This window comes from Phacochoerus africanus, chromosome 1 (assembly GCF_016906955.1).
Source record: "Phacochoerus africanus isolate WHEZ1 chromosome 1, ROS_Pafr_v1, whole genome shotgun sequence".
Lineage (NCBI taxonomy): Eukaryota > Metazoa > Chordata > Mammalia > Artiodactyla > Suidae > Phacochoerus > Phacochoerus africanus.
Window position 1 is genome coordinate 153,015,146 of NC_062544.1, and position 23,253 is coordinate 153,038,398.

Below are 23,253 nucleotides of genomic sequence, written 5' to 3' on the forward strand. Positions count from 1 at the left end.
AGAAAAGGATGAAGGAAAGAAATTCCTGAGAATAGGAAAGTAGGAAATTTAGAACAGAAATGGAGGTGTCGGTGGGAGGCCATTCTGGGGGCACAGAGCGGCCAGTGCTGAGGCTTTCGACGTCACTTAGCTTGTCTGAGCTCACTGTTCACAACTGTGAAATGGACTTGGGGGGCTGTGGGGAGCACCACACTCCAGCACCCGGGACCTTGGACCACCCCAGATGCCTGCAAGAAGAATGTCCCCAAACCATTCCGGGTGTCCCCAGCATGAGGCTGGGGCCCTTTGTGTCCTGCGCTGTACAGGTGCTGCAGTGGAGGGACATCTGTGTGCATGTCTGTTGCAGACTTCCCTCCCCTCAGCCTCAGCAGAGACTGTGCTTTTCTCGTTTTAATAGTCGGCCTGCCTTTAAAAAATTAAAGAGCACTGAATTTGAAGCAGGAAGACTTCACATTTACAGAATTTCCCTTGATTGGCTTTGTAGGAGGTTTTTTTCCTTTTTTAATAGTTTCTTTTCAAAGAACCAGGTTTGGTATTTATTATTTTCACTGCTTTTATGTTCTCTAATTTATTTATTTGCTTTTATCTTTATTATTTCCTTTCTCCTGTTTCCATTGGGTTTTTTCTTTTCTTAAAAATCCTAGGTTGAAAGGCTCATTTGTTCATGTTCTCTTTGTGTGTGCGAGGGGGTTTGTGACAATAAAGGCTTTTAAAGTTACGGGAGAGCCTCTGGGCCAGCTGGGATGGTCCCAGAGGCTTTGATTCCTGGGGCTGTATTTCCATTGTTTTCTAGGAAGTCTGTTGTATGCTTGATTTTCCTCCTTGACCTAGATGTTATTTAGGAAAATAGTTTTAAGTCTCCAATTTTCTTTCTATTTTTAGAAAGTATTTTTTGTTGTTGTTGTTGTTGTTGTTGCTATTTCTTGGGCCTCTCCCGCGGCATATGGAGGTTCCCAGGCTAGGGGTTGAATCGGAGCTGTAGCCACCAGCCTACGCCAGAGCCACAGCAACGCAGGATCTGAGCCGCGTCTGCAACCTATACCACAGCTCATGGCAACGCCGGATCGTTAACCCTCTGAGCAAGGGCAGGGACCGAACCCGCAACCTCATGGTTCCTAGTCGGATTCGTTAACTACTGCGCCACGACGGGAACACCAGAAAGTATTTATTTCTAGTTTTATTGTGTTGTGGTCAAGACTGTTGTCTCTAAAAGATCTGTTTAGGCATTTTTTGACATTTGCACCAGGATTAGCTATGGATGCCCCACTCCCCACACCACACTCCAGGGCCCCATACTCTGTTGAGTATAATGATGTTTGTATTTAAATTCTATCCTTTTTTTTTGCCTTTTTAGGGCCACAAGTGTGGCATACGGAAGTGTGGCATATTCCCGGGTTTAGGAGTTGAATTGGAGCTGCAGCCGCTGGCCTTCACCACAGCTGCAGCCATGCCAGATCTGAGCAGCGTCTGAGACCTATGCCACAGCTTGCAGCAACACTGGGTCCTTAACCCACTGAGCTAGGCTAGGGATCAAACCCATATCCTCATGGATACTAGTTGGCTTCTTAACCCGCTGAGCTACAATGAGAACTACTAAATTCTATCCTCTTAATTACATAGTTCATATCCTCTGTGCTTATTTTTTTCAGTTACTATTTCATAAAGGAATGTTAGTGAATTAAAGTGTCCTACCATAATCGGATTTCTTTCCTTTTATTTCTAACATTAGAAAATGTTAGAAGGGCAGTTCTCGTCATGGCTCTGTGGAATAGAATCTGACTAAGAACCATGAGGACGAAGGTTCGATCCTTGGCCTCCCCAGTGGGTTAAGGATCTGGCATTGCTGTGAGCTGTGGTGTAGGTCACAGACGTGGCTCGGATCTGGCATTGCTGTGGCTGTGGTGTAGGTCAGTGGCTATAGCTTCAATTTGACCCCTAGCCTGGGAACCCCTATATGTCGCAGATTAGGCCCTAAAAAGACCAAAAAAATGTTGGAGGGAAAAAGGAAAATCATGACCAAATGAGCCTTTTTTTGTGATGACCCAAGAGCTGGATTCGGGATGGGATGGCCGAGCTTCAGCCTGTGAACACCCTGTGCTCTCCTGACTCCTCTATCCTCAGCCTTCTTGCTTCTGAATGGGTCAGAGCTGTTCTCTGCGTGGAGCTGCATGAAGAGGGGAGGGGTCAGCAGGTAGAGGGCAGGTGGCTGGCACCTGGCAAGTGACCGCTGATCGAGCTGCGTTACCCGTGGCCTGAATGCATCTCTGACCCCTGAGTGGTTGGCTCGTCTGGTGCTGACACTGCTGTCCTTGCTTCTGCCGCCATGGAGTCTGTGCTGCCAGGCGCCTTTCTGCTCTCCTGTCCCTGCCTGATTTTCTGTCCACTTGCTGGGAGGTCCGATGGCCCGTCCGTTACCGATCCCTCTCTCAGAGCTCATCAGTGCCACAAACAGGGGAGGTTATGGGCCCAAGCCGCCCTGTGTCCTCCTGCCCAGCCTCCCCTCCCGGGCAGCTCCAGCCCCGTGCCTTCACTGTCTCTGCCCCACTTCCCTACTTGGAAGGGGCTGTCTCAGGCTTCGCTCCTCCCCACCAGGCTGCGCTGGTCTGGAGGTGTGTGTCTCCCTCCAAAACTCTAGGTACTTTTCCATCTTAGCAAGAGCAGACCACCGCACCCGGCTGTTCTGTCCTGGCCTGAGGGGTGGTCCCAGGGTTGATGGCCTTCCTGCTGCATCCACGGAGCCCATTGCCTCCCATGGCCCCAAGGCCCGATGGTTTACAGGCGCCACTGAAGCAGTTTGAGAGACAGCCCATACTGCCCTTTCCTGCCCTCCTGCCTCCTTCCTTCTTGGCTTCCTGCTCTCCTTTCTTGGACAAATGCTTGTTAAATGTCAACTCTGTACTGTCAGCATGCAGATAAAGAGGAAACAGATGAGGTCCTCTGAGTGACCAGACAAGCTCCCGATGGGCACACCAAAGGGCAGACCTCACCTGGTGGGGTGGGGATGAGGAGCCCCCAGCTCTTGTGGGTGCTGGTGGGAGTGTGAGTCGGCGAGCACGCACAGAAACTGATGGTCTTTTTCTCACTAAGTGGACACACCCTCCATCCCCCCACCCAGCAGCTCCATACGCGAGTCCACGCACAGTGGAAACGCATTATGTTCGCCAGGAGCCTGAACCAGAGTGCGCCTGGCCGAATTCTCCAGGTGAGCCCCATGCCACAAATGCTCAGACTCAGGCCAAAGACCTGCAGCCACTCGAGGACTTGGATCCAACTTCACAGCATGGATTCTGATGGGGAGAAACGCACACACTACAGGATGAACCTACAGAGGGTTCAAAACCAGGATGTCGTCTCTGAATGTTGGAAGATGGGACGTGGTCACTCTTATAGGGTGAGTGACTGCAGAAATAGCTACTTATTATTCCTTCAGGGAAGCTGGAAGCCTGGCACAGCTCACAGCTCATACAATTCCAAGAACAGGTGGTGGGGGTGTCTGAGGCTTGGGGGTCACATCAGGGCCAAGGCCTCAGGGCCTGAATCCCTAACCATCCTTCAGAAAAATCTCACTGGCAACTTGGACACCAAAGTAAGAGGTATGTGAATCCAGCCAGGTCCTGGGCTCTGCCCCTTTCGACTCAGAGGCCTGCCTGGACAGGGATTGGTGGGGTTTGTGATCCCTGCATCAGGCCTGGCCCATCCCCTCCCAGTGGTGGTGGTGGGGCTGTGACTGCTGGGTGTCTCCTCCAGGTGGTGCCACCAGCCAAAGGACCTTCATACCTGGGGGAAGGTGTGCCAGCAGGTAAGGGCACCACCAGTGTCCACGGCCCTCTCAGTGAAGCAGATAGCACAGACCTGCAAAGCCAGCCTGGAGGAGGCCTTCCACGGAGGGGCTTCCCGCCTGACTTGTGACCCTGAGATGCTTTGTTCTGGGGAATCTCCCCACTGTCTAGCTGTCTCCAGGGAGCACTGGGTCCCCTCTGTGTTCCACTGCATGGCCCCAGGGGCTGGGGGTAAGGCCCAGGGATGCACACTCCAGGCACCCTAAGGGCCTCCCAGGACTGCCCAGCTTCCGAGGCCTGGGGCCCCGGGGCTGCTGTGGGGGCTGGGAGCCCAGAGCCAGTGTGGGGTAGACAACACAGTAGGCAGGCCTCTGATGCTGTGTCAGCAGGTAATGTGTGCTCTGGAGGCAACAGCAGGAAGGTGGGAGGGACTGCCAGGTGGGGACGGAGGTCCCTGGGAGCAGAGACCTCCAGGATAAGGCTGGAGGGTAAGGATGTTTCTCTGAAGACAGAGGGCAGGGGAAAGGCCCTGGGGTGGAGCCAAGTGGCTGGTGCAGGGCAGGTGACAGGAGAGAGGTGGGGGGGCTAGGAACCACAGATCAGCCCCTGGGGGGCCCTCGCCTTGCAGGCTCCAGCCAGGTAAGCACACCTGGATGGATGCTATCAATAAACACGCATGTGGGAAGCGACAGGGAGGGTCTCGGCTGCTGGGATGGTGCTACAGAGCAGAGGGTCTGCAGAAGCCAAGCTGCTGTCCTGCTGCGCCCCCTCCCTGCCCCTCCCTATTCTTCCCACCTTCCTTGTCTGGAGGCCTCAGCTGCCTGGGCTGGCTGATAGGGCGCTGGCTCTCCAACTGTCAGCCTGAGCACTGCCCCCCGCCTCTCACCCCCTTATCCATGTGGCTGGAACCAGGCATGTTTCTTTGAGAAAAAGTAATTTATTTTCTAATTACAATCAACGATGGGCTTTAACAATGGGAAGGCAGCTTGGGTGCTGTCAGTGGAGCCTCTGCTGAGCATTCCCCTCGCTGACCCTGAGGGTGCCGGCGTCTTTGGAAGGAGGAGCAGAGCCGGATCAATGCCTGGTCCCATCACTAATTGGAGGACTTGGGGCCCAGCCATGGGGTGTGATGTGTGACTGACCTGGGGGCCTTCGTGGCCAAGATAACCCGCAGCTCTGGGTGTTCATTCTGGGAGTCACCCAGTCCATCCTGCTGACTGATTTCTTCCTTCTTCCTCCCACTCCCATTTCCCCATCCAGGCAGTTGCCCTGAAGCCTTGGACAAGCCACCGGGGTGGGGCCTTGGCTTCCTCCTCTGCAAGATGGCATGAAAAGAACTGCTCTGGGTTGCTGGGTAGGCACTTGCAGTAATGGGGCCAGGACAGTCTCCCTAGGGACAGGATGCCTATTGAGAGCCTGCCCTTGCCCTGTGGTTATGTCCCCTCTCCACACTTCCCCAAAGCCCCATCTCTGACCATCATTCCAAGTGTCCTGAAGGTACCTCAACCCCTGCAGGCCCCAGACTGAGCTCGGCATCCCCTCCCTGACCAGCTTCTGCCTCGTTCCAAGGCCCAGGCTATCACTGGGAGCCCTCCCCTTGCCTCCCACCCATCGCTCCCCTGCTGGTTCCTGTCCCCTGCCTCCTCCATGTACCTGTGGCTGGCCCTCACCTCAGACCTGCATCTTCCACCAGGATCACGGCCACAGCCCTTGACTGCCCTCAGACCCCCTACCGCCACAGCTGGCTCCCAGCAAGGCCACCAAAACATCTTCAAAACCCTGCGATCACACTGCCCCCACTGCTTGGTCACCCGTGGCTTTCTGTCCTGCTCTGTCTCAGTGTGGATCCTGACAGTGACACTGCAGCCAGAAAGGACTGCTTTGCCTCCCATCTCAACTTTCAAGCCTTTGCATGTGCTGTTCCTTCTGCTGGGAATCCTAGCTCCCATGGCCTCCTGGACCTGCTTCTGCTGAAGACCTGACCGCAGAGCCTTGTGACTGCTCTGACTTGCCTCCGAGACTGGGAGCTCGCCTCCCACTCCCCTGCCTTCCCAGGACAGGCTCTCAGATCTTCACAGAGAGGGCTCAATCCATGTTTGTGGACTGTTTGTGGATCTATGGAGGGGATCCCACCTGTACACAGAGCTCTCCAGACGTCCAGCCCTGCCCACCTCTGGGGGCCTGGCCTCCAGGTGACCTAGGATGGTGGCCTCAGTGAACCTGTGACAAGCTGGGCTTCTGTGCTCGGAAAAGCCCGCCCCCGGCACCCCTCACCCGGGCTGGCGGCCCCCACCCCTGCCTAATTATGCCCGGAGCGGCTGTCGGCATCTTTGCTCCATCTCATCGCCAACATTTTTCATGTCTAATCCACCAAGGAGACCTCCTGAAGGCTTTGAAGTCTCCAGGCTCACGAATAAAGATGTCACCCTGGCACACACGGCGCTTCTTAATGAGGACAGGTTTGATGTCGGAGCTGTGGCCCGGAGGGGAGGCCAGGCCTGCCTGCAGCAGGCAGTGGGGGCCCAGACTGAAGTTGGAGCAGGCTGGTGGCAGGTTTGGGGGGAGTTGTCTGAGCCTGGCAGGTTCCGGGGGATGGGGAATAGTGGTGCCCCTGATACCCCTTCTCAGCTCTCAGGGTTAGGGTTCCCAAGCTGAGACCTAGGTCAGATGGAGGTTGTTGGCTGAAGAGGGTGTGAAGGTCAAGGGGAAATGCAGAGAGAGCGGCACTTTGCTGGGGAAGAGACGGAGCCTGGATGGGGCAGTGTCTCCTGGTGTCCAGGCATCCACGTGCTGTTTTGTGGACCATAGAGAAGACACCCAGGCACTGAGGGAAGGAGCTGCTAAGGTCCCACAGCTGTACCACAAGGCAGGTGGGGGCAGGAACCCAGATCCAGGCCGCCAAGCTGTGCACCTCGGACCGTGCCTTCACAGAGGGAAGGCTGGTGCCCCGGGCCTATAGCCATCCCTGCTCTGGCTGCCCTGTGTTGTCGTCCTTAATGACAGGTGGGTCTCCCGCCCTTGAACACGCAAACACGCAGAGACCCTTATAAGCCTCATCCTTGTGGTAACCCCAGGAGGCAGGCCGTGATGGATTGATTACAAAGATGGATCCGATTCCTTGTCCCGCCAAACACCTGTGCTGCTTTGCCATCAAGGGTGGGAGTCACTTCCCACCCCTGACTCTGGACACCTGGACCTGCTCTGGTCAATAAATGTGGCAGAGTTCACAGTGTTCTGGTCCCAGCCCAGGCCTCAGGAGGCCTTAACTGTCCACTGAAGCTCCTGGAACCACCCAGCTGCCATGTGGACAGGCTGGGCCCAGCCTGTGGTCACCCTTGCCCCAGCCGACAGCCATGTCACTAAGCTGAGCTGACTGCAGAAGCACGAGCCCAAAACAGCTGCTTTCAGAGCCTCCGTTTGGGGTCTACCAGGAGCACAGTGACGAGACGCAGGGATATGGCGTGGCTCAGAAGGAAGGAAGTGGGTCTCAGAGGCAGAGACGTCCCAAGGTGCCTGTCAGTCTGACCCCCAGTCTGTGTGACCACACTCTGAACTCCTGACTTGCCCGGAGGTATGAAGGTGGCTCCCTTTGCCAGCCTGGAGCCAGCATACAGAAGGTTCTATTTCCTTCCTGCCTACTTCTCCGCTGTATTCAAGGCTACAAGGATAATTCACCTGTGAAGGCGCTCTGGGGAGGCCCCGTCATCCTCCCCCCACTGCCCGCAACCCTAATTTCCATCTCAGGGAAGAGGCCTTGCTTGATTTGGTTCTGCAGGTCAAGTTGGCCTCAGGGAATCAGGTTGGCAAGAACGCGGGACTTCACTGAGTAATTACAGGATTAGGCGTCCCCCTCGAAATTAAATGCTCCCTCTCTACCTTTCAGAGAAGGAGCCCACCCCCACGCCACCATGTAATTATCTAGTGAGTTACTCTACGGAGGTCTCACGGTAATTATGCGGGAGTCAGAAGCCAGCAGCTCTTCTAGCCATTACAACCAAGGAATTAGCTTTCATTGTGTGAACCTGCCAGGCAGCCGCCAAGGGCCAGGGGTGCCGTCCTCCAGGGCACAGTAGCGCGGAGGGCAGGCTCCCTGCAGTCGGGGCCCCAGGTCCCAACCCAATGCTCCTGACTCCTTCAGGTGGGACGGGCACCTAGAATGTCCAGGATCACCTGCTCACATGTCATCCAGGGCAGCAAGGTGTTAAGAGCACAGAGCCTGGGGTCACACTGCCAGCGTCCAGCCACTCACAAGCTTTGTGCCCACTTCCTGCCTCAGCTTCCCATGGGGTGGTTTTCAGGGTAAATGGACTCGCAGATGGAGGGAGTCAACCTCGGGCATAGTGAGCCTGACCAAGGGTTTGCTTTTGAGAGGATGGTGGGGGCAAAGGCTGGCTCCCCTAAGTCAGCTAGAGGCAGGTCACTGGTCAGGGCCGGGGGGTGAGGTGACAAGAGTCAGGAGGAGAAGTGGGACAGAATATGCTGGAGGTGGGCCGGCGGTCACTCCCTCCGCCTGGGTGCTCTGCTCAGGCAAGGGGCTGGGAGGGTGGGATTCCCCCTCCTGTGGCTCCCACTGTCCAGCAGAGCCTGTAACCCTGAACACCCAGAAGCAGCCCCATGGGGTGGATAGGGAGCCACTCACGGAAGTGGCTAGTGGGGAGATACAGGAGAGTCACAGTGTCCACGCCTGACATACCCATCAGAGTCCCACCTCTGCGGCTGATTTGCTGGTGGCCCTGGACAAGTTGCTTTGCCTCTCTGAGCTCTGCGGCAAAATAGCTCTGAGAGAGCTGCACCCACCTCTGAAGGCTGTCGAGTGCATGCAGGCTGCTAATGTGTGTGACAGGCAAGCAGAGGAAGTGTGCAGCCAATGCTCTGTGAAAACAAAAGCAGCCAGGCGCTCCTTCTCCCGCCTGGCCTTGAGATCTGACTCATCAGCCTCAACGTTTCCTCTCCTCCCTGAAGCAGCTCTTCTGCAGGTTCCAGCTGAGCCTGCCTGGGCACCCTGCCCCCGCAGCCTTGAGCAAAGCCGGGCTGGGGAGGGTGCTCCAGAACCTGCTTTCTCTTGGTCCTTTTGGCCACAACCCACCCTCCAAATAGAGTGGGGGCTTAGCCTTGTGGCAGCATGCTGCAGAGTTGGGCAACTTCTAGTTCAGAAGAACGAGAAGTGACAAAGGCTTTTGTGGTCCATCTAAGGTCAAGTCTGTCCCAAGACCCAGAATCTTCCAGCCACACTGTCAGTGACACTTGAGGTCCTCTGGGTTTTCTTTCTGGCTTCATTTCTCCATTGGCATTGTCCTCTAATCCTGGCCACTATACTGTCCACACCTCTTCCTCACACACTCTGCCCCTCTGCTGCGGGCCCATGGCTGCCGGTGGCCTCCAATCCTTCTTGGACTGACCTCTCTGGCTGGCCTGTCCTCTTCTCTGTCAGCTGTGGGGGCAGGGACCCATCTCTGGGACCAGCTCCAGGCAGGGTCTTGGTGTGTGGACAGAACTGGTGGAAGGGGCGAGGGCAGCTTTGTGCCTCGGCTTCCTCCCATCATGCCCCCATCTCCTCACCTGTCAGTCTTTCTCCTCTCCTCTCCTTGTTCTGAGTGCGCCTGTGGTCTGTGGATGGCAATCTGAGGTTCCCTGCTGAGCCTTGTTCCTTTTCAATCCACACTCCCTCCATCGCTTCATCTTTCCAGTCAGGATGAGGCATGGGCTGAATGAGGCAGCCGCTCAATTCAAGCCTGTACAAAGAGTATTTTGATGTTTTCATTTCTTTCTAGTTCAATAATTCAAGAAAACACAGATTTGGTGCTGGTTCTGACAGGCTCGATAACTATTTTTTTTTTTTTGTCTTTTTAGGGCTGCACCCACGGCATATGGAGGTTCCCAGGCTAAGGGCCGAATTGGAGCTGTAGCCATGGCCTATGCCACTGACACAGCAAGGCCAGACCCGAGCCGTATCTGCAAACAATGCCACAGCTCACAGCAATGCTGGATCCTTAACCCACTGAGAGAGGCCAAGGATCAAACCTGGGTCCTCACGGATACTAGTCAGATTCGTTTCTGCTGAGCCACGATGGGAACTCCCTGCTACCTACTTTTTAAAACTTCGTGTTGGTTAAAAAGTATATGTGAGGTGGGATGTGAGTGATGCTAGGCCCCTGGGGTGGGGGTGCTGCTCCAGCCCTCAGACTGCTCCTCCCCCTGGCTGGTCTGTTTGCTGCTCTGGCAAAACCAGCTCACCTTCTAGGCCAGAAGAGTCCCATGCAGATGGGGGCTCAGAGCCTCTGGAGAACAAAGAAGCCAAGGCAGAGACCCTGGCCCCACTGGCCATCAAGGAGCTCTCCATGGTGCTGAAGAGCTTGGCAGGGCTCCCCCAGCCCACCCCACCCCACCCCACCCCACCCCACACTGGTGGCAAGCAGATCCTAGCCTAGCTGATGTCCTAGATTCACTCTCTTAGCCAGCAGGTACCAGTTGAGCTCCTGACACAGGCCTTCTTCATGCTACATACTTGGGATCTCTCTTCAAAATAGTGAACTAAGGCCTCTGCCAGCAAGGAGGTCATAGGCTAGTGTGGACATTCAGCAACATTAGATGTGCTACAATGGAGGAATGGCCGGGCCAGGAAGAGAGCATTTGAACACCTTCTAGCCCAGACTGGTTGTGTGGGAAAATCAGAGGAGGCTTCCTGGAGGAGGCAGTTTCTCCATTGAGATCTACTGGTGATCAGGGTTTAGGCAAGGGAAGACAGACTATGGAGAGTTCCAGAGGGAACAGCGTGTTCAAAGGCATAAGACTGGGGTCAGTTCAGTGGTTCAAGAGGAGTGCAGGCTCTTGGACTATTTGTGCCAGACTGCTAAATAGTTGTTCAAATTTAGGAAAATTACTTCCATTTCTGTGTGTTAGTTTTCCCACCTACAACATATAACTAAAAACATTATATACTTTATAGAATTGTGAGAATTAAATGCTTTTAACAAATGCCAAGTGTTTAGAACTCTGACTGGAATATGGCAGATATCAATGAAGTCTGCTCTGACTGGTGCAAGGCTCATAGCAGAGGGGACACCATGTACCATGGTGGCTGGGGACATGAACTACACGGCAGGGGGCAGGACGCTGTGGCAGGGAGTGATGCCAGCTGTGACTCTCAGGGCTGCTGGGGCCATCAGAGGGGTGGCTGTAAAGAGTGGGCTGGGAGAGCCCAAAGTGAATGCAGTGTGTGTGTGTGTGTGTGTGTGTGTGTGTGTGTGTGTGTGTGTGTGTGCGTGTGTGTGTGTGTGTGTGTACGTGCATGTGCAGTTTGGGAGGTGGGATCCATATGGGAGCAGGTGGTGGGGCTAGTGACAGGGACTTCCAGAACCTGCTCCCTCCTGTCTAGCTGTGGTGGTGGGTGGTGTGGGGACACACATAAGGTGGTCACACACCGTTTAAAAGGCATCTTTATTTTCCTATCCTTTTTTCTAGTCCCTCTCCCCCACAACAGAGTCCTCAGAAGAGAACCCAGGCTAACAACCCAGCATACATCCTTCTGTGTTCTCTGTGCTAATATAATCCTATACAGACATGGCCATAGGTATGTATCCACAGAGTACTTTGGCTGTTGTTTTATAAAAATGGGATCATATTATACATATACTTATCTCCAAATTGCTTTTCTCACTTGACAATACCATGCAGAAATTCCTTTGCACTTATTGGTGGAGAGTTAATTCAGTTTTTGATAAGTGGCCTAATACTCCTCGGTGTAGACGCTCCGCTGCCCCCTCCCCTCTCACCCTGTCAGGTTCATCTCCTGGTGTTCGCCTCGGCTCCTTAGTCCCCCGAGCCTGGAGCTGGGCTCCCTCCTCCCAGCTTGCTCTCCAGGGGAGCAGGCCTATGGGCTGGTTGGGGGTTGGGGGAGCAGACAGTGAGCCTGGGGCCAGCTGAGCAGGTAGAGTTGGGTCTTGATCCAAGTTGAATCCTGGAAGGTCGGAGGGGATGGATGCCTTGGGTTAAGAAGCCCCTTTGCTGGCCAGGGCTTGAGGCATAGAACCCAGACCCGAATTCCACCTCCTACCTCTTTGTTCACAGCGGATCCACCTGCCTTTCCTCCACTGCTGCCAGGAAGGCCCTGCTCTGGGGCCACCACATCCCACAGCTGGTCCTATAGGAAGCAGGAAGAAGCAGCAAATCACTGCTGGGGGGCTGGCTGAGAAGGTTCTGGCAACCCCACACCTGAGGCATGGTCTCTGTGCAGCCCCCACTTCCTCTCTGGCAGGCCCTGATGCCTCTGCACTTTGATCTCTGTCAGGCACCCCTGTCTCAGGGAGCTGAGAGTGGATAGCGGCATGGATGGGGGTTCTCCCCAGGTTCGAGACTCCCAGAAGCCACTCCTAGGGTGAAAGAAAGAGCTAGGGCAGCCCCCCTTCCCCAGGTGGGAGGTGACATGAGAAGATCAAGGGAAGTGGGGGATGACTGTGAGGGGAAGCTTCCTGTTTCAATGGTCCTATTTTTCCTCTAGGGTTGCCTGGCTTTTACCTTGCAGAACACCAGGTCTCTAATAATAGGGATATAGAGTTGCCTTCCTCAATACGTGTTTTTAAGTGAAGAGAGAGCTTAAGGAAACACCCACATGAGGCCCTAGTGGGGCGATGGTTGAAACCTGAGGATGCTCCCAGCTGGGAGAGCGCCAGTGGGGGGCGGGTGGGCCAAAACCATTTTCTTGTCGCTGTTTTCAAAAGCTACTGAATTGTGGGGCGTTCCCATAAAATCCAGATTTTCTGGCTTCTTTAGCAAAATCTGAAAACTCGGCAAAGCTGGGCGCCGGCTCCTCTGGGAGGCGCTGCGGGCTGGGAGCAGGGGGGCCATGGGTGCGTCTTCCCGCTCACTTCGCGGTAGGCGCTCCTGCCTTGGGTGTAGCTGGTGGTGGGAGTGCTGACTGGAGGCAGGGTGGCGGGGAGAGGGGCTTGGGTGGGCGTCCTCCCGCGTAGGGCCCACACTCGCCCGCCGGCCTCAGACTGGCTCCTGGGAGACCAGACAGCGTCTGCACAACGAACCCGGCCAGAGGCTCCAACTTGGCCCCGGCGCTGCACCGGCCTGCGGTCCCTGTGTGTGGGCCTCGGTTTCCACGGGAGGTTGAGTGCATTCTGCTGTGCGACCCTCTGGGGGCGGCAGGGGGCGCCCCCGGCCCACGGGAACGCGCTCGAGGGGGGACAAAGAGGGTGCGCGACAGCCAGAAGCAGCTTTGACAGGGCCACCGGCTCAGCCTAGTGTTGGGGACACAGGTCAGTGGAGCCCAGGTGAGTGGGGCCCAGGGGGCGCAGCTCGCGCATAGCCGCCCTGCCCCCACCCGCTCCCTGCCTCTTCTCCGCTCTTTCTCCGGCTCCATGTGCTCCGCACCCCTCCTCTCTGTCTGGGCCTCTGTCCTGCCCTGCCTCCCAGGCGCTCTGCCTACCTCTGGTTTCCTGTCCTGCCTGTGTCTCTGGCTCAGATTGGGCTGGCCCTGTCTAATTATGCCCAGGGGTCTCTGTGTCCTGGCTGCCCTCTCTTCAGTGATGCAGGTGGGGATCAGGCAGGAACTGTCCTCTAGCTGCCCCAAGCCCTTCTCTGTGAGAGCACCAGGCCTCGCCTGGATGTCCCCCTCCTCTTACCAAGTCCTGGAATTGCCTGGGCACGCCTGGTTCACCCTTGCTGGGTTCAAAGATGCGCAGCCTGGGCTCCCTGTGCTGACGGCAAGGTGGGAGCTGCGCGGACTGGAAGCCTTTCTAGACTGGGGTGGGGTTGCTTCTGCTACCGTCCCCATGCCCCTCCTGCCTAAGAGTCTTCCCCTCCCTTCCCCAGTTCTCCACTTAAATAATCAGAGTGGGGCTCTGTGGTATTTGCCACATCTGATTATCTAGATCCCGATGAAATGGACCTGAAACCCCGCACTCCTGGTTCACAAGTGTGAGAACACAATGGGGGAGGTACCAGCATGTTGGTTCTACAGCTGAGGAAGACCGAGGGCCAGAGAGCTTAAAAGTGGGTGCAAGGCCAGTCAGCCGGCCTCTCAGCCCAGGTACTTTCCCCAGGAAAGGGCCAGAGGGCTCCAGGCTCCAGCCAGAGGACTCTGCTCCGGATGGTAGGAGCACTGAACTGCCCCTACTCTGCTGGGCTGTGCATGACTCCATACCTGAAAAGCCTTCTTTGCAGTTTGGGTGAAAGGTGACACACTGTCAGCTGGGGTTCCTGAAAAGCAGATGTCAAGATGATGGAGTTGGAATTGTAAGGAGTTTCTTGCTGGGAACGCCTGTGGAAAACAGGGAAAGGGAACAGAGAAGGGTGGGGAGCCCCAGCCTTGGAGCAGGTCTGAGCCTTCTGGAAAGAGAGAGGGAAGGAGGGAGGCCAGGAAAGACGAGCCCTGGCTCAAAGCATAGCTCCCAGAGGGTGTGGCTGGCACTGCGGGGAATTCCTGGTGGATGTCCCTGGAGGTGCCCTGCCTTGAACAGAAACAGCCAAACCCGGCACCAATCCACGTTTGGTTTTGGCTAATGGAGAAGGTGGCCCCAGCCTCCTGGAGCCAGAACTAAAGAAGTGCCGGTGTGAGTCCTTGGGTATTTGGGGGAAAGCATCACAGACAGGGGCACAGCACGTACAAAGGTCTTGAGGCTGGGACGTGCCTGGCATTTTTCCTGGAATGGCAGGGAGACACTGTGACAGGGGCAGTGGTGAGGGTGGAGGACTGACCACCAGGACAGAGAGCTGATGGGGGTCAGGTCATGCAGGGCCGTCTAAGTCATAGGAAGACCTCAGCTTTTCCTTGGGGTAATGTGGGGCCATTTGGGTTTTGGTGGAGGGATGGTGAGCTCTGCCTTGCATTTTAAAATGTTCACTGTGGCTACTGGGCTAAGTGGTGACTGCAGGGGCTTCCAGGGCAGAAGTGGGGGATGCAGCCAGGAGGCTCTTACAGTAGTGCAGGAGAGAGCAAATGGGGGCTTGTCCAGGTGGTGGCAGTGGGCGTGGGCAGAGGGACTGCCTTCAGGTTAAGGTACATCAGAACCGTTCAGTGTGAAGATTCAGCTCCTCACTGCGTGAGGCTGTGATGTTTGCCTGTTGTGTTGCTAAACGGAAATTTACAGGCTGACTCTACACTCCCTCCCTCCCTGACTGGTCCAGTGCACACCCTGTTTCATTTTCCTTCTGCCTAAGCTGCCTTGTTGACCAAACTGTTAGCGGTCTGTCCCTTCCACTAGAACAACTCCAGGAAGATGTGGCCCTAGTCAGATTTGTTCATGGCTGTGTCTGCAGAGCTTGGACCCGGCCTGACTGCTGAATGGTCAAGTGTACCTGCCAACAGTCTACCTGTGCTCAGAAGGGAATGGGGCAGCCCTGCGGGGCCGTGTTATCTGACCTGGGCCAAGAGCGCAATGGGGTTTTGGCTGGGAGCAGGAGGGAAGGGGGCCGGCATAGGCTTTTGGAGCCATGCAAAAAGGGTCCCTTTATGGTGGCAAACTCAGGAGACCATGTGGACTCAGGGGCTGGTGGGAGCCACAGGGAGTGGGGCAGGGGTGGGGTGCAGACATGTGGGAGTTGGGGCCTGTCCATAGGACCTCCCGCCAAATTTTTATACCAGCAAATGCGCTGAGGCTGAACAGCTGCTGTCCTGTGCTTGCTGGTGGGGGCCCTGATGCCTTTTCAGTGCAGGGAGCAGCCCTGGGTGGCATACCCACCCTTCAGGCCCCAGACCAACCCTGCAGGGCCCAACTCATCACACCAGCAGATACAGAGTCAGACACAGAGGGTGAGAGCTCGCTGGGGTTGTAGGGGCAGGTGGGCCTAGCTGGGATTCGAGCTGAGAGCTGTCTGGGTTAAGAAGCAATCTCCATCTACTTACAGTGGCTTTGTTCCAAGAGGCTGTGGAGGCATGGCCAGGGCTGGCGCTCTGGCCCTTGGACAACAGCCTTGGTTGCAGCACTTGGCGCCCATGTCTCACAACTCAGCAGCCGCAGATGGCTGCTCAGTGGGGCTGTGCCCACCGTCCTGGCTACTGAGGGACAGATCTCCAGCCTCAGAGGAGGGTCTCTGCAGGCCCCTTGTCCAGGACAAGGGCCCCCAGCAGGCAGCACTTGCAAACACAGCAGCCCCGCAGGGCAGGCAGCGCCCCAGATGGCCGCATGCTGAGATGCAGGAGGAATGCATGGCTTTTGTTCTCCATGAACCAGCTGCTGTGTGGAGGCCACATGGGCCTGGGGCATCAGCCAGCCTTGGACCTGCTTCCCAGTCCTGGGCCACCTTCAGCAAGTTGCTACCCTCTCTGGGCCCCCATGTCTTCACTGTGGAATAAGGGAGGGGTCTGGCAGCAAGGCCCTGAGAGGAACTCCTCGCACTGACATTTGGACACCATCTCACACTTGTGCTGGTTTCACTGGTCCTCCTGAACATATACATAAATATTCCTTTTGCTACCACATCAGGGTGAACAGCAACACTTGGCAATTAGTGCATTTTCCCCCCAAGACTCAACTCTTCCCAAAGTTCTGAGCACCTGATCCCCTCTGAATAGGGGCTGTCAGGAGGGGCTGTATGGCTCCCATGGAAATGCACAGATGTTATCATTAAAGAGATGTCAGCCTTGATGGGTGGCAGGGGAGGAGGGGATGTGATAGTGAGGGTGGAGAAAGCGGGGCAGGGCCAAGTGGGAGGCGACCACAGCTAGAGCAGTGTCCTCATGGCATGGAGAGCTTGGTGTCAGCATTGCAGCCAGAGGACACTGCTGCTAATAATGGTAACAAGGCTAAGGTCAGCACCTGGCAGTTTACCGGGCACTTCTTGACCTTTCTCGGCATCTCACCATCTTTCAGAAAGGCAGGTTTTATTAATCCCATCTTGCAGGTGGAAAAACTGAGACCAAAGAGTTTTTATTTTGGCTACAATCCAATATGTACACCAGAGACTGATGAACTTCCTGACCCAGGTTGAGCCCAGTAAACTGCAGGCGAGTCATTCCCAGGCCTAGGGTGGATGGACTTCGGGAGGGGAGATGGCCCAGAGCAAAGCCCTCACTGCTGGGTACAGTACCATCAGGCCTTAGGGGAGGAGGTCCTGAGGGGTGGCTGGGGGACCCCGGCCTGTCCAGGATCAACCCAGGGAGCAGGTGTGTGAACCTAGGGAGCCCAGGCGCTCCCCATTCTCAGTGGGTCCTGTGTGTCCAGGTTGGGGGGGTGGTGGTGCTCTATGCTAGTCGATGCTTTTCCCCACAGTCACATGCTTTGCTCCTCCTGCCACCTCGGGTGGGTCTGGGTGGACCTGCCATCTGCCTGCAGCCGGTCCCCGAGGGGCTGGCCATCTGAGTCACCTGGACTGACCTGGACTCCCTGTGTCAGCTTGGCAGCAGGTTCCCGTGCTGTTACCTCATCTGCACCTGCTGGCTTCTGGACAAGGAGTGGGATCACGTGGCCCAGGAGGAGCTCGGCACAGGTAAGCGTCTTTCTCTTCTCTCTGACTCTGGCCTCTGCAGTCAGGCTGGTTGGCTCCCCTCCTCCCCCATCGTGTGCTCCCCCTCTGACAGGCACCTCATTAGCAGAATCTCTGTAAATAACGCCAACCAGTTAGAGTTACAACAAGGTAGCTCATTAAAGCACTCAGCTTGTCTCACTTCCCAATTAGTGTTTCTGCGGTGCAGCCACCAGGGCTGCCTGTGACAGGGCGCCCTTGGCTCGTCATGGGGCCGAAGGGCCTCCATCATGCCAGGGAGCAGCATGGGCAGCCTCAGGACTTGAGAAGCTGGCACACCTCTCTCCACCCTGAGGTGCCGCCTCTGGGGTTGGCCTCTAAGAGAACTAGGAGGGCACAGGCATCAATGCCTGCTGGAAGGAGAGGCAGGGCATGGCCACCCCTGGCACCCGCCATGGACCCAACCAGCCCTTTGGGCTAGATGATCTGTCTCCCATACCTGACACTCTTGTGGTCCATTTGCAAACATTCTTGTTCCCAGATTTCCACCCCCAGACGACTCCAATCAAAACTTCCTGTGTCTCTTCTCAGAGTCTTCCTCTTACCTCCTTTCATGGGTGACAAACTTTATACAGCAGCTTCTTGAACAGCATTCTTCTCCTTGGACGCTTAAGTTATCAGTGGCAACAATGGTGGGAACTTCAGGCTAGAAAGGAGGAGGAGAAGGTGCTGGAGGATGCTGTGGGAGCCAGCGGTGATGATGTTCCCAGGACAAGCCTTATCAGATTGCAGTTTTTCTCTTTCTTTAGGGCCGCACCCATGGCATGTGGAGGTTCCCAGGCTAAGGGTCCAATCGGAGCTGTAGCTGCCGGCCTACACCAGAGCCACAGCACCACCAGATCCGAGCCACGTCTGTGACCTGCACCACAGCTCATGACAACGCCGGATCCTTAACCCACTGAGCAAGGCCAGGGATCAAACCCGCAACCTCATGGTTCCTAGTAGGATTTGTTTCTGCTGTGCCATGATGGGAACTCCCACCCCCCCTTTTAACATATGAAGAAACAGGCTCAGAGAGGGCCAGCCACTTGCTCTAGACCACACAGATGGGGTCTGAACATCTGAATGTGGCTGATGTGTGCCAGCAGGTTAATGGGAACAGAGGCCTTCCGGGGCCCCCCTGCACCTCCATGGGTGAGCATAGCTGACCTCCTCCAGCGTTTCCTCCATGAGGTCACACTGCACCTGACCACACTTCCTTCTGTTTCACTTTGGGAAGGAAACTGCTCCCCATTTCTTTCCTTCTTGCTGAATCGATAGCTTAGCTGGGCAAAGCAGAAAATGAAATTTACATTCAATAGTTTCCATGGCAACCACAGTGCTGGACCAGATTCTCTTGCTCTTGGGGCACTGTGTTCTGAGTAGAGCCAGGTATTGAAGTCTCACTTCCTCAAGAATTTGTGGCCAGGGGTTAAACAGGACTAGAAGCGATGTGGGTTCCTCCATCACCCCTCTGGCTGCATGTTGTTGGGGGGGAGGGAGAGGAACCCTCCTTTTCATAATGCATCAAAGGAGCAAGTCTCTTGCACCCCATCCTCAGCATCACCATGGCTGACATATTTAAAGGTCTGCTCTGTGCCAGGCTTTGTGCTCAGTGCTAAAGCCTTATTTTCTTCCATCTTTGCTCAGCCCTACGAGGTAGGTACATTGTTATCTGACTTTAGAGAAGAGGAAATTGAGCCAAGGAAGTATAATAAGCCTTGCTCAGTGGCTTCAAGGGTCAGAGCCTGGGAATGGAACCCATGTCTGCCTGACCAGGGACCTGTGGTCTTAAGCATTCTGCAGCAGGAGACTGCATTCAGAGCTCGCATCCGGGAGGCAGAGGGATCAACACCCTTCCGCCCCCCACCCCTGTGGTCTACAGAGAGGGCTGGAGTGCCAAAGCTGTAGCACAGGTCTGCAGGCAGGCAGCCTGGGGGTTCTTGTACATATAGTCTGTGCCTGGCCCTCAGCCCTGAACCAGGGCTAAAACACAGTGTCTACTTCTTAGGGTGTTGATCATATTACATGGGATAAAAATCTGTAAGCACTTGGGGTGGTGCCTTGGCCCAGGTCTGTCCTCAGTGTCACACTTGCCACTGGGTGGGAGGCAGCCATCAGCATGAGAGACTCTGGGTGTGGGAGCCCAAGGAAGGTGCTAACCAACTTGGGGAATCAGCGGGGCTTCCTGGAGGAGGCATGCCTGGAAGGGCATATACTGAGGCAGAGCCTGGCAAGGGGGTATAAGGCTGTGTAGGAGAGTACTTCTGCCCACTATACACATTCCTGTACAGCTCCACGTCAGATCCAGTGCTTGCACTTCCCAGTCTGTGAGGATCTGGAAAAGGGCTGGGTCTGGCACATGACTTAGTTCTAGCCAATGAGAGGCCTGCATCTCCCAGCTACAGTGATTGGTTGAGAGGTGGGCCTGTGGCTCAGGCAGCGCCAATCACAGTCAAGATGAGTCAAACCTGAGGATTTTGCTGGGCCATGTAGGGAAAAACTTCTTCCTCTGGGCAGATTGCAAACCTGAAGCTGCTGGGGGTGTTTTCACCACCAAGAGGGAGAACCTGCCTGAGCATGAAGCCAAAAGGGGGCAAAGTGTAGCTTAGAAACGGCAAAAGATGGATTTCCTGCAGTGTTTCTGGATCCAGCTGTGCCTGAAGCCCCAAGGCTTTTCTGGTCCATGAACCATTAGGTCACCTTCCTTTTATCCAGACCCATATAAACCAGGATCATGCATTTCATAGATAAAAGGAGTGACAGCAATGGGCTGAGAGGGTGGCAGGTGCCGGGTTGCACAGTCCTAAATGCCTTACTGGGGAACTCAAACTTGACACCATTAGTCCAGGCTCCTCAAAATCCATCTGAGGAATTCTCCAGGCCGGTGTGTGTAGTGATGAGGTGGAGAAACTCTGTTTTAACCTGCCTAGGAGTGCCATATGTAGCAAATAAGATTATGGGACATATTGCCTGAATGTGCACTTACTCTAAAAAGCATTTACTGTTTATCTGAAATTCAGATTTATGTGAGAATCCTGTATTTATCTGGCAGCCCTAACTGCCCACCCCCATGATGGAGAAGTGGGTTGTTCTAGTCCTTCCTTGTATAAACAGGGTACAAACAGTGAATGTCCCTTGACTATCTCACTTTCATGCACAAGGATGCTCATTGATGAGTTCCTCAAAGTAGAATTATTAGTCAGTGATGGAATTTGTCATTTTGATAGATTCTGCCAGTTTCCTTTCATTAGGGTAGTGTCAGTTTCCACTCCCACCTGCAATGTGTGAGGCTGCTTGTTTCCCAATAGCTTTGCCAACAGAGTGTATTATCAAATGTTGGGATTCTTGCCATTTTGGTTGGTGGAAAATGTGAACAGCAACTTTCAAAACATTGTGAGCAAATTCAGGTGAAAAAATGCAAACAAAGAAAATTTGCCAGAGTCAGCCCCTGGCAAACCAATTTGCTATGTCCACTGTATGCCTATTATCTCCAACCTTCACTATAGCTATGTGAAATGAAACTTCCAGCCCAGAGAGGTTAAGTAACCTGCCCAAGGTCACACAGCTGGTGAGTGGTGGAGTAAGCCTAAGATCTTTCATGGTCTTGGGCAGCGTGCTAAGGTAGACCAGGATGGGCATGGTAAACCCATCCTCTCTTCCCATGTCTCTTTCAAAAGTCCCTCTTGACACATTATTGATCACCCATCCAGCTGGGCCACTTTGCTAATGCACATGGCATTAGCAGCAACTCTGGCCCGAGAGGGAGTGTAGAGGGCCTTGTTGAAGGCTGGACAGTCTTGTTTGACTCAGCTAATTGGTTAAATGGATTCCTCTACATGTGCAGCGTTGAGCTTTCTGCTTCGATAAGGCATAATATTAATTTTAATTAAATCTCTGAAGGCTTGGCCAAATATTTCCATTTTCTGAGCATGTCCCCTGATCACAGAGTTTAAGTTCCCCAGAGACAAGATTGTTGGGCAAAGCTGCCCTCCCTCCGCCTCTGCCTCCTGCTCTGGGTGCAGGGAAACAGTCAGGGGTGTCAGGAGGGGGGTGGGAGGAACTCAGGAGTCCAGGACCTACTATGTGCCAGGCACTGCACTTAGGGCTTTCCAGACATTTTTTTTTTCTTTTTAGGGTGGAACCCGTGGCATTTGGAAGTTCCCAGGCTAGGGGTGGAATTGGAGCTGCAGCTGCCAGCCTAAATCACAGCCACAGCAACTTGGAATCCAAGCCGCATCTTCCATGTATACCACAGCTCGCGACAAGGCCAGATCCCCAACCCAACCCACTGAGCGAGGCCAGGGATCAAACCTGCATCCTCATGGGTACTAGTCGGATTTGTTTCTGCTGCACCACAATGGGAACTCCTCCACACACTGTTTAATCCAAGAACACAATGAATAGTTACATCTTTGTTTTAGGGTGGTAAAGATGAAGACATTTGTCCAAGGTTTCAAAGCTATTAGTATGGGGTCAGGATCTGCCTGACCTTGACCCTGAAGGTCATACTGGTGACGTCTGCAGTTGGGGGCCAGCTTGTACCCACTTCTGTTGTTTGGTGATAGCACTTTGATTTTTCTGTAGGAACACAGCTACCGCCCCACTGGGTGCAATTCTGGCTGAGCAGACCCAGCCCTGCCCGTGCTGGACACTTGACCCCTTGGCTGCAGAGACTGGAATAGGAGGGGCAGGGGACCACGCCTGCCCTGAGCTCTAATTCTGGGACTTGGGTTGCAAGAGTTGGGAAGAAAAATCACTCTTCCTACTGAGTCTGGAACTAGCAGAGCCACCATATGGTGAGAGACGTCGACACTGAAGACAGGGCCAAGAGACACAGGATCCAGGAGACTGGGGTAGGGTACACTGGGGGATGGCTTCGTTTGGTGAGCCCAAGAGTCAGCCTGGAGGGTGACCACCTTGCCCTTCAAGTTAGTTAGGCCTCCGGCTCTCTTACCGCTCCCCGTCTCTTTCCCTCCTCTTCACTCTCCCCCCCCCCTTCCCTCCCCCTCATTCTCCCTCCTGTCACATAAACCCTTTTGAGTCACTTAAACACATTCTGGTTTCAACTCCAGCTCCAGCTAGAAGAGGTGGGACACAGTGAAAAGGACCGCCTGGCCCGAGGACCGAGGACCTCTCAGATGCGGCTCCTGTCTGCTGGCCCTGCTCTGACACACCTCCTCAGGCGGCCCAGACCCTCAGCCCCCTGACTGCTCACCTGCGGGGCTCTTCAGTACCTGCTCTGGCCCCAGCCTGGCCCCTCTCCCAGAGGGAGCTGGGTGCATGTGGGGTTGAGCTCAGACCGCCAGCTTAGAGGGGGCCTGGTGCCCAGAGACCTCAAGTGAGATGCCTCAACCCCATCTAGGGGTATGTGAGGGCCCGCACACTCACGCACACGCATACCCCCCATGCAGCTGACCTATGCGTATAGCTGCAGAGAGGGGTCTGGGGGATCACACTCAGAAAATGATGGTGATGGATTGCTGGATTGCTCTGGGGGGTGTGCCTCTGCCTGCAGACTATCTTCTCAAATTACCTGAGTTTTCTAAAATACATTGGAAAGACATGTACTCATCATTTTCTCTTTTAAAAATTAGTTATAAATAAAATACAGGTGAACAATTGCAAAAAAAAATGACAAAAAATTTCAGATGAAATATAATCAGTACTTCCCAGAGTGAATGGGAGTGCTCATCCCCACAGCGTTTCTGATTCCAGACACCATCAATGCCATCAGTTTTTACCACTCTAATGGACAACACTGGAACTAGACTTTTTATTTATTTGTAGTTTCCTTATTAGGGAGCCTGAGCTTCTTTCTGCTTGTTTGTGCGTGTTTGTTTCTCTCTGTGTGTGAATTTCCTGTTTATGTTCTTTGCCACTGTTTCTGCTGGGTTGTTTGTCTTTTGCTTATTATGTTAGGGGCTCTTTATCTTTGTGGATATTAGTGCTTTTCCTCTAATAAGTGCTGTTAAGTGTCGTCTCCTGGGCTGTCGACTGAAATCTGTTTATGGTGTCTTTTCCTGTA